A 12,089-nucleotide genomic window follows, 5' to 3' on the forward strand; every position below is an offset into this window, starting at 1 on the left:
TACAGGGTTGGCGGCAAACTACCAATAGCACTGGCGGGTTACTGCCAACCTTGTAATGAGGGCCATGGCTTTTTAAATTAAAAAACTCTTGGGATAGGGGACAGAGTCTAATTCCCGGACAGTCACGGCAAAACCGGGACGTCTGGTTACCCTATCAGAGCAGCCCATCGGAACTTGAGCTGCCATTTTTCTCACCTGCTGCCACCAGGTTGACTGTCAATACGCCCACCCTACTTCAACCCATCAACTGTCACCATTTGCCCATTCAACGTCCTCCTCACTTGCCATGGGCCTCAGTCACTGCCAATGGCCAAAACGTCCACCATGCTTTGACCCATCAACAGTCACGATGTGTCCCTTCAACTTCCTCGTCACCCCCCATGGGTTAAAGTCACTGACACTGCCCCCCCTCTTGCCTCTGCCTTCAATAACTGTGCCAGCCATCTTAGACTTGCCTAACGCTGCTGCCGCTGTCTCTTACCACGCTTTGAACTCACATCGTTCCATGTGCAGGCTCCCTGGAATTTGGCCAAATGTCAGCGTGAATTAGCAACCATCCTTTTGCTTTTGGATAAGGCGGTTGCTAATTGCGTTAACGTTCATGGGGGCGGCTCGCACCACCATCTGTAATAGCTCTTGATATACTCGGCCATCATCGCTTGGTAACGCCCATTTTCAGCCTGTACAGCCTGCAACCATCGCCATCAATTCTAACATGTGTTAGGCAGTGGGCCGTAGAAAAACGAGCGCGGGGGCCAAATTCAGTACATAGGGACATTGCTGGCCGTTCAGGTGGGCCTCATTAAGCACATTGCATGACATTGAGATGTCTTGGGTGTTATTTCTGGAAATAACAGGCACACTTTGAAACATACATGAAGAATGTACCTCTCGCATTCTCCACCTTTCAAATACATAAACCACAATCTGCACATCTGCTGGCTACTTATTCTACTAGTTATGTTCATGGCTGCTTATCTACTTAAAGAGTTTGTGATTGCATAGCACTTTTTACTTCACTGTTATGTTATTATATGTTATGTTTTGTTAATAGACTGCCCTTATGATTAGTCTATACAGGCATGAAAAACGTGCAGTCATTCTTTTGCACTGATTTTTCAAAGAACCTTTTTTACATTCAATGTGGTTATGCAACTTTCACAATGATTACCCAATCTGTCAAAAACGAAACAGAACAAACACATTAATATGCAGGTCCTTATTATGTGTGATATTTCAATCGACCGCAGAATACTATGAACAAAACATAAATGGTGCATGACTGTTGCAATATAAGGGGTCACTGGTTGACAGCACATAATAGGTGCTGGGTTCAAAATGTGGGCTCAAAAGGCTATTTGGAGCGGGATATATGGAGCGGTATAGATTTCTTTCATAAAAAATAGATTTTTGCTAATCATCTTGGGTCTGCCGATCCAGCAGGACCGGTGGATTGAAAGATGGCATAGGCCTCATAAACATGGAAAAATACCAGAGTCATTGATATAACTGGGGCTAAAATAAAGCTTGTGGTTCTGAGGTGTTCTGAGGGGTGTTTCTGCCACTTCATTGAGAAGAAGATCAACACAAAAGCTGTGCGGTCTGTCTGTGGTACTAAAACAAACTAGATCTGTTTTCAAAAGCTGCACAATTTACATGGGTCCAGGACTCCTGCTGGTCAATTCCAAGAACAGCTGCAAAAATGAAAGTTTTGGCACTTTTCGAGCACAATGATCACAGTGGACCCGGGTCGGAGCCATCTTATTGTTTTAAATATAGCCTGTTATTTCAAGCTAAATGTGTTGTTCAGTTGTCTATTTAATAAATGGATATAATCCTCTGATCTTTGAATTGTGGATTGTTCAGATCTGGTCTTTGAGATAACATGTAATTGAATACTATATCTTAAAAGGATAAGACAGTGCACATTCTAACAAAACAGCTATCCTCAATGTCAGCAACTTCATCTCTTCGCATCATGGGAACCATTCATCTATTCTTATTCTTCTCGACCTCTCTGCTGCCTTTGATACTGTCGATCATTCTGACCTTCTCCCTACATTATCTGTCCTTGGCATCAGAGATAAGGCCCTTGCTTGGTTTGCTTTATACCTTGCCCCTAGACACTTTCAGGTGTTCTTGAAAAGCCTTACCTCCCAACTCACCCCCTTACTGTTGGAATTCTGCAAGGGTCTGTCCTTAGTCCACTTCTCTTCACTCTTTATACTGCAGCTCTTGGCCTATCAACTCTTTGCTGAAGACACTCATATCACCTTTGCCTTTCCCTCCTTATCTGACGAGCTGTTGTTGAACATTTTGAACTGTCTCTATGCCATCAAATAATGGATAGGTTCTCAATCGCTCGTGCTCAATCTACTAAGACTGAAGTTCCCTATTTTCCAGCCAAACAGATCATCTCTTCCTCTCCCCTCTTCTTCTCTTCTGACTCCTGCCCTTTCTCTTCTTCCGATCGTAACCTTGGTGTCATCTTTGACCCACCTCAGAACATTTCGGTCTTAATCTCCAAATTTGCCACTGCAGCCAGATTAAACCTCATCCATTTTAGAAATATCCATCATCTTCTTCTGTTCAATGCTGCTAAAAAGCGAATCTCCTCCTCACTCCTTTCTAGATCAAACTACCGTGCCAGTCTCATCTATGACTGTCCCAACTATGCATTTTCATCTCTGGACAAAGTCCTCAACTTCACGGTCTGCACCCGTTTCAGCCTTTCTCGCTTTACCTCTACCTTCTCTGCCCGTTGCCAGATTGGCTGGCTATCTATGAAGCAAAGAGCCAAGTATAAACTTCTTCTCATCATCTTCAAAACTATCCATGGACTTGCCCCACCCTACATATTTGCTCATCTCACTCCTTAATTTCCCCCTCGTTCATTACAATCATCCTCGGCTCGCCTCGAGCCCCCTCTCATTTCTGCTCTCTCCCTCTCCTCTCTCCCCTACTCTAGAATGCTCTTCCTCTCCAACTCGATACCACTCTAACTCTATCATGTTGTGAGTGTTTATGTGCCAAAAAAAGCATTGCTTTCCTGAGATATCTATAAATAAGTAAAAAAATATAAAAACATTTAGATCCATTGTGATTGATTGTGGTACAGCTTCAGATTTTAGGTTCCTAGCAACAACAAGGTGTCAAGAAAAAATAATATGTGATTTAGGATCAATTACTAAGTGCTTTTTAGAAAGAATTGAGGAAGAGCCTTCTCTCGAAATAGGTGTGGCAGCCAGTCACTCTCCAAAAGCAGGAGGCAACTTGGAGAGTAGGAACCATTCTGAAATGAACAAGACTGGATCCAGGATTCCATAGGAAAGTGATAGACGCAGGCAAGTGCTGTCCTGGATCTCCTCCAAGTGACCTTGCCCCTTTGTAGAGCGAGCAGCCTGAGATTGAATGCTGTGCAAAGACAAAAGGTACGTCGGGGGCAGTCAGTTGACTGCAGGAGGCTCTTGTGAGGAGTGAGGTGCAGTGTAGAGTCTATATTCCTATTCAATACAAATCAGAATACAGTAAGATGATATGTTTCTAAAGGTATTTTTAGTGATCATGCAATACTCGAGGCTTGTTTTGAAGAATGTCTGTGATGTGTTGATGGAGGGGTGCTTGTTCCCATAAATGTGGTAACTAATCCAGCTGGTAAAAGGATCAAATTGAATCCTGGCTCGGTCTCCAAAGTGAATGGTGACCTCATGAATTTGCTTGCTGTTTCAGTGATGATTGGAAATGTAACACCTTCTCAGTGGAACCCTTTGAAGTATTTGTGACTGGGCTACTTCACTCCACTTTAACCAGAAAGAAACTGGGGGTGGTGCCCAGAAATAAGAAACATCTACACATCTATAACGTGAAGGTCGTCCTGAGAAAGAGGGAATTGAGACGGGTAATTAGACAGATAGGGCACCAGCCTGATCTGTCTTTTATGGTTAATGAGATCCTCACCCATAGGGCGTGACAGTCCTATATGAATTGGCTTGGCTACATTCGGGCCCAGAGGTATCAAACAGATGGCGAGATGATGTTTTCTATTCTGTCGAATAAAAATGATCAGTCTTTCTGGAGCTTAATTAATGAGGTAGAGATCTCTAAGCCTAATAAACAGACACACTCAATATTCAAGAAAGACTGAGTCCTTGTACTTTTTCCTAAGTTTTGAATGCTCAATCTACAGGGAAGGAGTTTGCCTACAGTAAAGACCATTTTAGTAAAGTCACGAGTAACCCTTTAAATTTCAATTATGAGAATGTGCATGAAGTAATCCATAAGATCAGCACTTCTCGTGCTCCCGGTCCGAACGGTTTGTCAAATGTTTTCTTCATGTGTGAGGTGAGAGCTTGGCCAATGACTTTGACCTATTTATTTGACAGCGTGGTTATGACTGAATCCTTCCCAGTGTCATGGTCAACGGCACACATTGTGCCCATTTATAAGAAGGGAGCAGGATCAGACCCTCCCAACTATAGACGAATTGCCATTTTGGATGTCAACAGCAAGGTGTTTGCTTCTATTTTGTTGTAACACCTTGAGCAGTGGGCATCCAAGATAGGCCGAATTGAAAAATGGCAGATTGGATCCAGGAGACACATGGGCACATCTATAAACGGTCTGATGCTAAAGTGTATACAACATCTTGCATGGCACAGGAAGTATGACTCTGTTTATATTGCGTCTGTAGACCTTACAGCTGCCTTTGATGTCATTGACTGAAATCTTTCATGATCTAAATTGTGCATATGGGGCATTCTGAATGGCCTTTTAAGGATGCTTTTCGGTCTCCATTTAAACTCCAACATGCCGGTCCGATTAAATCACGATGGGCAACTCTGTCGTAAAATGTTCACCTTTTGCGGGGTGCGGCAGTGTTGCGTATTAGCACCCTGCCTGCTTAATCTATATATGGCTGATATCAGTGATTATTTGAAGTCTGTCTCCATGGTATCCCCCAAATTGCATAAACTAAAACCATTTTGAATAGCTGCATCACCAGATCAATGGTCTTTCTTCATTTATGGGCAAACATTCTTTGCAGATTAATCCAGCAAAGACCAAAATCATGCACTGCTCGAAACGGAATAAGCATACTACCTTTCGCTGGTGCATTCGGACTGAGCCCCTGGGAATTGTTGATGGCCTCATCTATTTGTTTTTTTTATCAATACGAAATCAGGCAAACCTAAACTTCAATAGTGGTTAGAAGGTTGTGCCTCTGCCCTTCCGAATCAACTGTCTAGGGTGGACGCCCATTATGCCAAATATTCTTTACTACCTTCCATTTGGTATTAAGGTTCTTCCGAAGATTTTGTATGGGATGGAATTGTATGCTTTATCAATCTTAGACTATTTGCAGTTGCTTGAGGCATTGGTCTGGAGTATTGCGTTTTCTGAACTCAGTTCCTCTAAGTGCCATTAGCAATAAGTTGGGTATCATGTCAATGAAGACAAGAGCACAATGGACAGGAGCCGTTCCAATGCACCACAATCCTTTGGTATCCTTGATGTAATTTGTGATATGTCATATGATGACATTATTGATATCATCAATAATATTGTTAATGCTGTCAAGTGTGCTCTCATCAATTTATTTTATATACATGTTTTAGTGCTGGCCGTACCCACAGGGTCTCAGAGCGCCTTACATGAGTCAACATTTGAAAAGGTGGGAGTTCAAAATAGAAGTCCAAAATGTGTTCAGGAAATGATAGGAAGATTAGTATAGTCAAATGATCGCAGTGGAGGGGGCCAAGGTTATGTGTGGGGAAACAGGTATGTTTTGAGTCTGTCTGTAAATGTAGTGATGGAGAATGCAGTGTGTATGTGAACAGGTAGGGTATTCCATGGTCTGGGTGCCCAGTGGGTAAGTGTTTGGTTTTGTATGCATGTGAGTTTGCAGAGTGGCAAGTGTAGAAGTTGTTAACTGTCTTGTCTGGTGTTTGTGAATGTGATGGATTTGAGTTGTTCATGAAGGTAACATGGAGTTTGGAGGCGGATGGCTTTGAATAAAATGCAGAGGACTTTGAAGGCAATTCTCTGGGATGAGGGGAGCCATTCAAGCTGAGCAAGAGCGGGGTTGATGTGTGAATGTTTGGATAGGTGGAGGATGAGTCTGGCTGCTGCATTTCATATTGCTTGTGGAGGCGCAAGGATGCTGTTGGGGAGTCCAGTGAGGAGAGCATTTCCACAGTCCAGCTTAGAGAGAACCAATGCTTGGGCATCGGTGCAGACGTCATCAAGAGGAAGGATATGTCTGGGTTTCTGAAGGAGGTGTAGTTGTAGATTGCATGTGTTGGGTACAGCGGCTATGTGGTGTGCGAAGGAAAGGTGGGGGTCGATGGTGAAGTTAAGGGATTTGACAGGTGTGGCGAGGGATATGTGTGGGTTATCCATGATGAGTTATTGGATCCAGAGGGTGAGGTCGGGTGTGTACCTTGGGGCGCAGATAAGGAGGTATTCTGTTTTGGAAGGGTTGAGTTTGAGGAAGTAGGTGGTCATCCAGTTGGTGATGGTGGAGAGATAGGTTTGAGGGTGTAGAGTTGTGAAGGGGATGAGTATATTTGAGTGTCATCTGCTTATTGGTGGAAATTGACTTTGAGTTTGCTAAGGGTCTGACCAGGGGATTCAACATATAGGTTGAAGATGAGTGGAGATAGGGAGTAGCCTTGTGGGACCCCATATTTGACTGGGGTAGGGTCTGATCGATAAGGGGGCATGGAGACAAAGTGTGTCCTGTCAGAGAGAAAGGATGTGAACCAGTCAAGTACGGTGCCAGAGATATTCATCCTTTGGCTAAGATGTCAAGTAGAGTGGTGTGAATGGTGTTGAAGGGTGCAGAGAGGTTGAGGAGTATGAGTAGTCAGAGGTGTTGCTAGGGACTCTTGGGGGGCTATAGCCTCAGGTCTTTTGGTTGTAGCCATGAATAAAAGCTCAGGGGCTACAACCAAAAGGCTAGCTAGTCCCGAGTCTGGACAGGCCTGATATTAGTGTAGCCCCAGATCTTTCCAGAACTTGCAACACCCCTGCGAGTAGTGCTGTGTGTCCTTTGTCTGTAATGCTGTGGAGGTCATTGATGAAGTGATGAGTAGTAGTCTCCGTGCTCTATCAAGGTCGAAGGCCAGATTGGAAGGGGTTGAGTAGGTTGTTTGTGGTGATGTGTTGTTGCAATTGGGAACTGACAAAGCATTTGAGGATTCCGGTGAGGTATGGTAGGATAGTAATCTTGCAGTAGTTTTCAGAGAGCATGTAGTCAAGAGATGTGTTTTTGAGGAGGTGTGAGGTTTGTCCAGTTTTGAGTGCAGTGTGCATAGTACCATGTGAGACAGGAGTTGATGTTGACAGTGGGGAGCTAGGGTGATCATGGAACTGGATGCAGCTTGAGGTGGGCATGCATCATCCAGGAAGTGTGCAGGTTTTGTTTTGGCAGTGAGGGTTATGAGGGTATGATATATGATATTTTATTTGTATCGCGCACGTACACTGGTGCTTCAGAGCTAGGTTGATCATGGAAATGGATGCAGCTTGAGGTGGGCTGCATCATCCAGTTAGTTTGCAGGTTTTGTTTTGGCAGTGAGGGTTATGAGGGTATGATATGATCTGATATTTTATTTGTATCGCGCAGAGCGTGACTAGGCAAGGGAGGTGAAACAAGGGAGAACACAAAACAACAACGATCTTACTAGGCCCAGTGACATTGTGAACGTGCAAGTACATGGGAAGGGGAAAAGGGAAAAAGTGCATGGAAGGGGGAGAGTGGAAAGTGCAGAGAAGAGTAGATAAATAAATAATACATTTTAAAAAATAGAATGGAGGCAATAAACAGTGAGAGTGCAGCCAGCAAGTGGCAAGTGCTGTGTTTATGGCGACAGACTGGGTAAGTCTGATAAGTGCAGAAAGGAAGAAAATGGGATGGGGGGCTGTATGGGTACAGATACAGTCCATCCAGTGCAAGGGGTGGCCGGGAGGCAGTGCAGGAGGCCGGCAGGGTGAGCAGGTACCTGGACCCAGGGGAAAGAGGGTGGCCAGGTGCACAGTGACAAGAGAGAGCGGGTCAGCAGGGGAGAGGGGGAGAGAAGGCAGAAACAAAGAGGAAGATCTTTAGGTGCTTCCGGAAGCAGAGATGGTTCTCCTCAAGTATTAGAGCGGCAGGGAGACTGTTCCAGAGGGAGGCCCCAGCCGAAGATAGAGATCTACCCCCAGCTCTTTCTTTGAAAAACGACTAACCCGGAGGGAGTTAGAGGTAGAGAAGTGAAGACCTCGAGAGGGGAGGTATTTGCGGAGGGATAGCTGAAGATATTTTGGACCCAGGCCCCAGAAAGCCTTGTGGACAATGCAGAGGGTTTTGAATGTAATCCTTGCATCCACTGGGAGCCAAGGGAGAGATTTCAGAGTGGGAGAGATACGATCCCAGGGCTTGAGGCCAAGGACAAGTCTCGCAGTCCTGTTCTGGATAAATTGCAGAGGGCGGAGAGTAGAGGCAGGTAGATTTAGAAAGAGGCTGTTACAATAGTCCAACCTAGAGAGAACCAGAGCTTGAGAGACAGTGTGCTTCTGAGGAAAGGAGAGGAAAGTCAAAGTAACTCTGAGGAGGTGCAGTAGGAATGTTCACTTTTTAGAGACCTCAGGTATATGGGCGGAGAAGGAACGTGTGGAGTAAAAGATGACCCCGAGGTTCTTAGCCTCGCACGTAGAGGTAGGAGGCATGCCAAGGGAGGCAGGCCAGAGTGTGAGGGAAAAGGATGGAGATGGTGTGCCGATGAGGAGGATCTCAGTCTTGCTGGCATTCAGACAGATATCATTGTGGCACACCAATCTTGAATGGCAGTTAGGCAGTCCGAGATGATAGAGGCGGAGGAGGTGGCTGAGGGCAGCCGGAAAATGAGTTGAGTGTCATCAGCATAGCAGTGGAAATTTGAGCAGAAGATGGCAATGCAGTGGGCAAGAGTTGCCAGGTATTGGTTGAAAAGCCAGGGTGAGAGGTTAGAACCCTTGGGAACCCTGCAGGTAGAGAGGAAGATAGATGGTAGGAAGGACCCGAGTTGGACCTGGGAGGGTCGATCAGAGAGAAAAGAGGTCAGCCAGGCCAGAGCCTGATCAGTGATACCCAGGTTATCACGGAGCCGGTTGAGCAGGATGGTGTGGTTGACCGTGTCAAAGGCAGAAGAGAGATCAAGAAGGATGAGGACAGAGGGAATGTTAGAGTCCAGTTTGGAGAGCAAATCTTCACGGATGTTCAGGAGAGCAGTTTCTGTGCTTCTGGCTGCTCTGAAACCAGGCTGGTGGTCATGAAGACAGACAACAGAATCTGAATGAAGGTTAAGCTGAGAGATGGCCAGCATTGGCGATGGGGTGGAAGATGTCCCATATATTATACTCTTTGGGAGTCAGAGGTGAGTGGGAGAGCTGGAAGGAGGGCTGTCCTAATGTGTATTTTGGAGTTGAAGTAGTTCATGAGGGAGTTGCATACTGCATTGGTTAGGGGTGGGGAAGGTCTGGATGGTGGCTTAGAGGGGGATTTGATAATATTGAACAGTTTCTGGGTACGATTGGTGGTTGCTTGGAGTTGTTGGAGGTAATGGGTGGCTTTAGCATTGTGAATGGTTGTTTTGTATTTGTTGTGGCAGTGTCTGAGGGGTGTCCCTCGTTGAGGGGCATGGGTTCTTTTTCCAAGCTCTTCCTAGACATCTGGCTTCCTTCTTGATGCAGAGGAGGGAACTGTTGAACCATGGTTTGTGGTGGTTGTTGGGTTTTATTTGTAATTTGAGAGGTGCGATTTTGCTAATAATGTGTGGGATAGGTGATAAGTTGTGTGAGCTCATAAGGGGTGAAAGGAGCAAGGATAGTCTTTAGCAGGGGGTTGCTGTTTAGAAGGGAACTAGCAGGGTTGATGTTGCCACAGTAGATGTTGTTGTGTGAGGAGGTGTGATTTTTAGTAGTGAATTCCGTCCAGTCGCTCTGAAAGTTGTAAGAGTTCAATAAATGAGCTTGAGAACGGTGCGGTGTGGGTGTGATAGAGGAGAGCAAGTGAGAGAGAGCGCTTCAAAGGATGTGTATGGGGAGGATTGGATTACTAAATGTTACTGTGTCTTTACATATGATGGCAATGCCACCACCTGGTTTGTGTGGGAGGCCTCTGTGATGGATGAGATGTGCAAGGCAAGCATGTCAGGGATAATCAGTATGGGGTGGGGTCTTAGCCATGTTTCTGTAAGGAAGAGTTTATCTGGGTAATGTGCTAATGGGTTCATTAGTTTCATGTGTGTGAGCAGGTACCCAGTGGCAGTTGAGAAGAATGCAGGTGCATGGAATTAGATTGTTTTGTGCTGTGTTGTGTTGGAGTTTGATTTGGATGTTTGGGTGCTTTATGCAATGTATAATTGTGGCGACCTGTTGCAAATAAGGTCTAACCAGGAACACAAAATGAAAGAGAGAAGTATCTAGCAGCAAACCGTAGCTGTGGCTTCCTTTGCTCTGGATACCAGGGCGAATGGACTCCCAAAGGACAGTGCTTATATACCCAAAGTAACCTGCAAGTAACTTTGTCAGAGGTAATGTGAGCAGTCCCTATATCGGTCCTGGATGCTTCTTGTAGGTGCCCTGACCTCTGTATCAATAAGGTCATAAACTGCCCAATGTGAGTGCCTGGAGTTCCTTAACTGTAGAATTTCTGGTGCTTTCTAAGCATCAAAGTATAACCTTAATCTTGCTTCCATTACGCAATTTCTAGTCTAAAAAATAAAATGGCCGTCCTGAACTAACTGGTTAAAAAGTAGCCCAATTCAGCTTTTTGTTTTTCAGTTAATATATTGAGGCAGAGAGAAAGAAAGAGAGAGTGAGACAGAGAGAGAGTATGTGTGTGTGTGTGTCCTATTAACTTACCTGCAATCGAATTGTTATATGACCTCACTCATAGCACATTGCAGAAGAAACGAAATGGTCACACGACATCCAGCAGGTTCCCTGTAAACCAGTGCCTCGGCCCACAGGCGAGAGAGTCCTGTTGATGGTCGCGTTGCTTCAGCGGGTGCTAGGCCAGCGAGCTGCTGTTCCCAGGCACTCATTTGTACTCGCTATAAAGGGATTAGCTCGGCCTCGCTGGCTTTGATATTTGATTGCCAGCGTGTGACCTGCTGTACCGCCTCCTTGGCTGCCCTTGCATGAAAGCCGGCAGCAGATCTCATTTGCCTGGGCACTGCTTTTTTTTCCCTTGTCTTTTGTTTTTCGTGCCAGGGCACCATCTCTCGTGAGCAGTGAACTGTGGCACACGCTGGTGGAATAGCATACGTAAACATAACACACGGCAACTTGAAAAGCACAGAAGCTTTTTTTTTTTTTTGCACATCATGCGTTTGCAAGTCATTATTTGCAAGTCATTAAATTGCTAGCTCCAGATATGGGGCCTGATTCACAGACGCGTTTTATAATGGCGCAATCCCATAGGAAAACGTTCTGGCAATCAGGGCCTATAATCTTTATGATGTTTTAGAAGTGCGAAGGGAAATTAAACACCAAACATCTCCTTGTTTTCATGTTAATTCTCTCTTTGCTGATTCTAAGTGGGCTGCAAGAAAGAGTTTTAAAAGTGTGATTGTGAGGTTGGACCGTTTTATATGCGATCAATGTACATATAACTGGGGGAGACCGCCAGGGAATTCACGGCTAGAATCTAACCAGAAGTGAGTCAGTGGGGTCAAGCCTGCGCCACGAGCCAAACACACGCTGAGCCAGGAAATTGGCGCGACTCTTAGAATGGAATATTTTACAAACCCCCAATAGATTTGCACAAACTATAGCTAATGCTGGGTGGCCGTGGGATACAGCACCCACATTGCAGACTGGGCTCAAACCCTGCGTTTAGCACTCACACAAAGTGTGTGATCCTGGGCAAATAATTTAAGTTCACTATTTTATCTACCAAAATTGGGAATTCGTAGAAATGATTCCGTTTGCTATTTATGCTATTAAAGAAACACCTCACTTATGGTCTACTAGACTATAGTGTTGCTGCAACCATATACATGGCTAATAGTGACCATTCTACTATATATTGCCCACCACAAAGTTATTTGTCTCTTGGCAGATGG

The 12,089-nt window shown here is 45.0% G+C and overlaps 1 protein-coding gene across 1 annotated transcript in view; it reads left to right on the top strand.

Annotated features, from left to right (window-relative positions):
* LOC138472495 (collagen alpha-1(XIII) chain-like) overlaps positions 1–12,089 on the top strand; it is a 179,053-nt gene that overhangs the window by 144,031 nt on the left and 22,933 nt on the right. The gene's annotated exons all lie outside the window — the stretch shown is intronic.

Source organism: Ambystoma mexicanum, chromosome 8, assembly GCF_040938575.1.
Source record: "Ambystoma mexicanum isolate Mex_15411 chromosome 8, UKY_AmexF1_1, whole genome shotgun sequence".
Taxonomy (NCBI): domain Eukaryota; kingdom Metazoa; phylum Chordata; class Amphibia; order Caudata; family Ambystomatidae; genus Ambystoma; species Ambystoma mexicanum.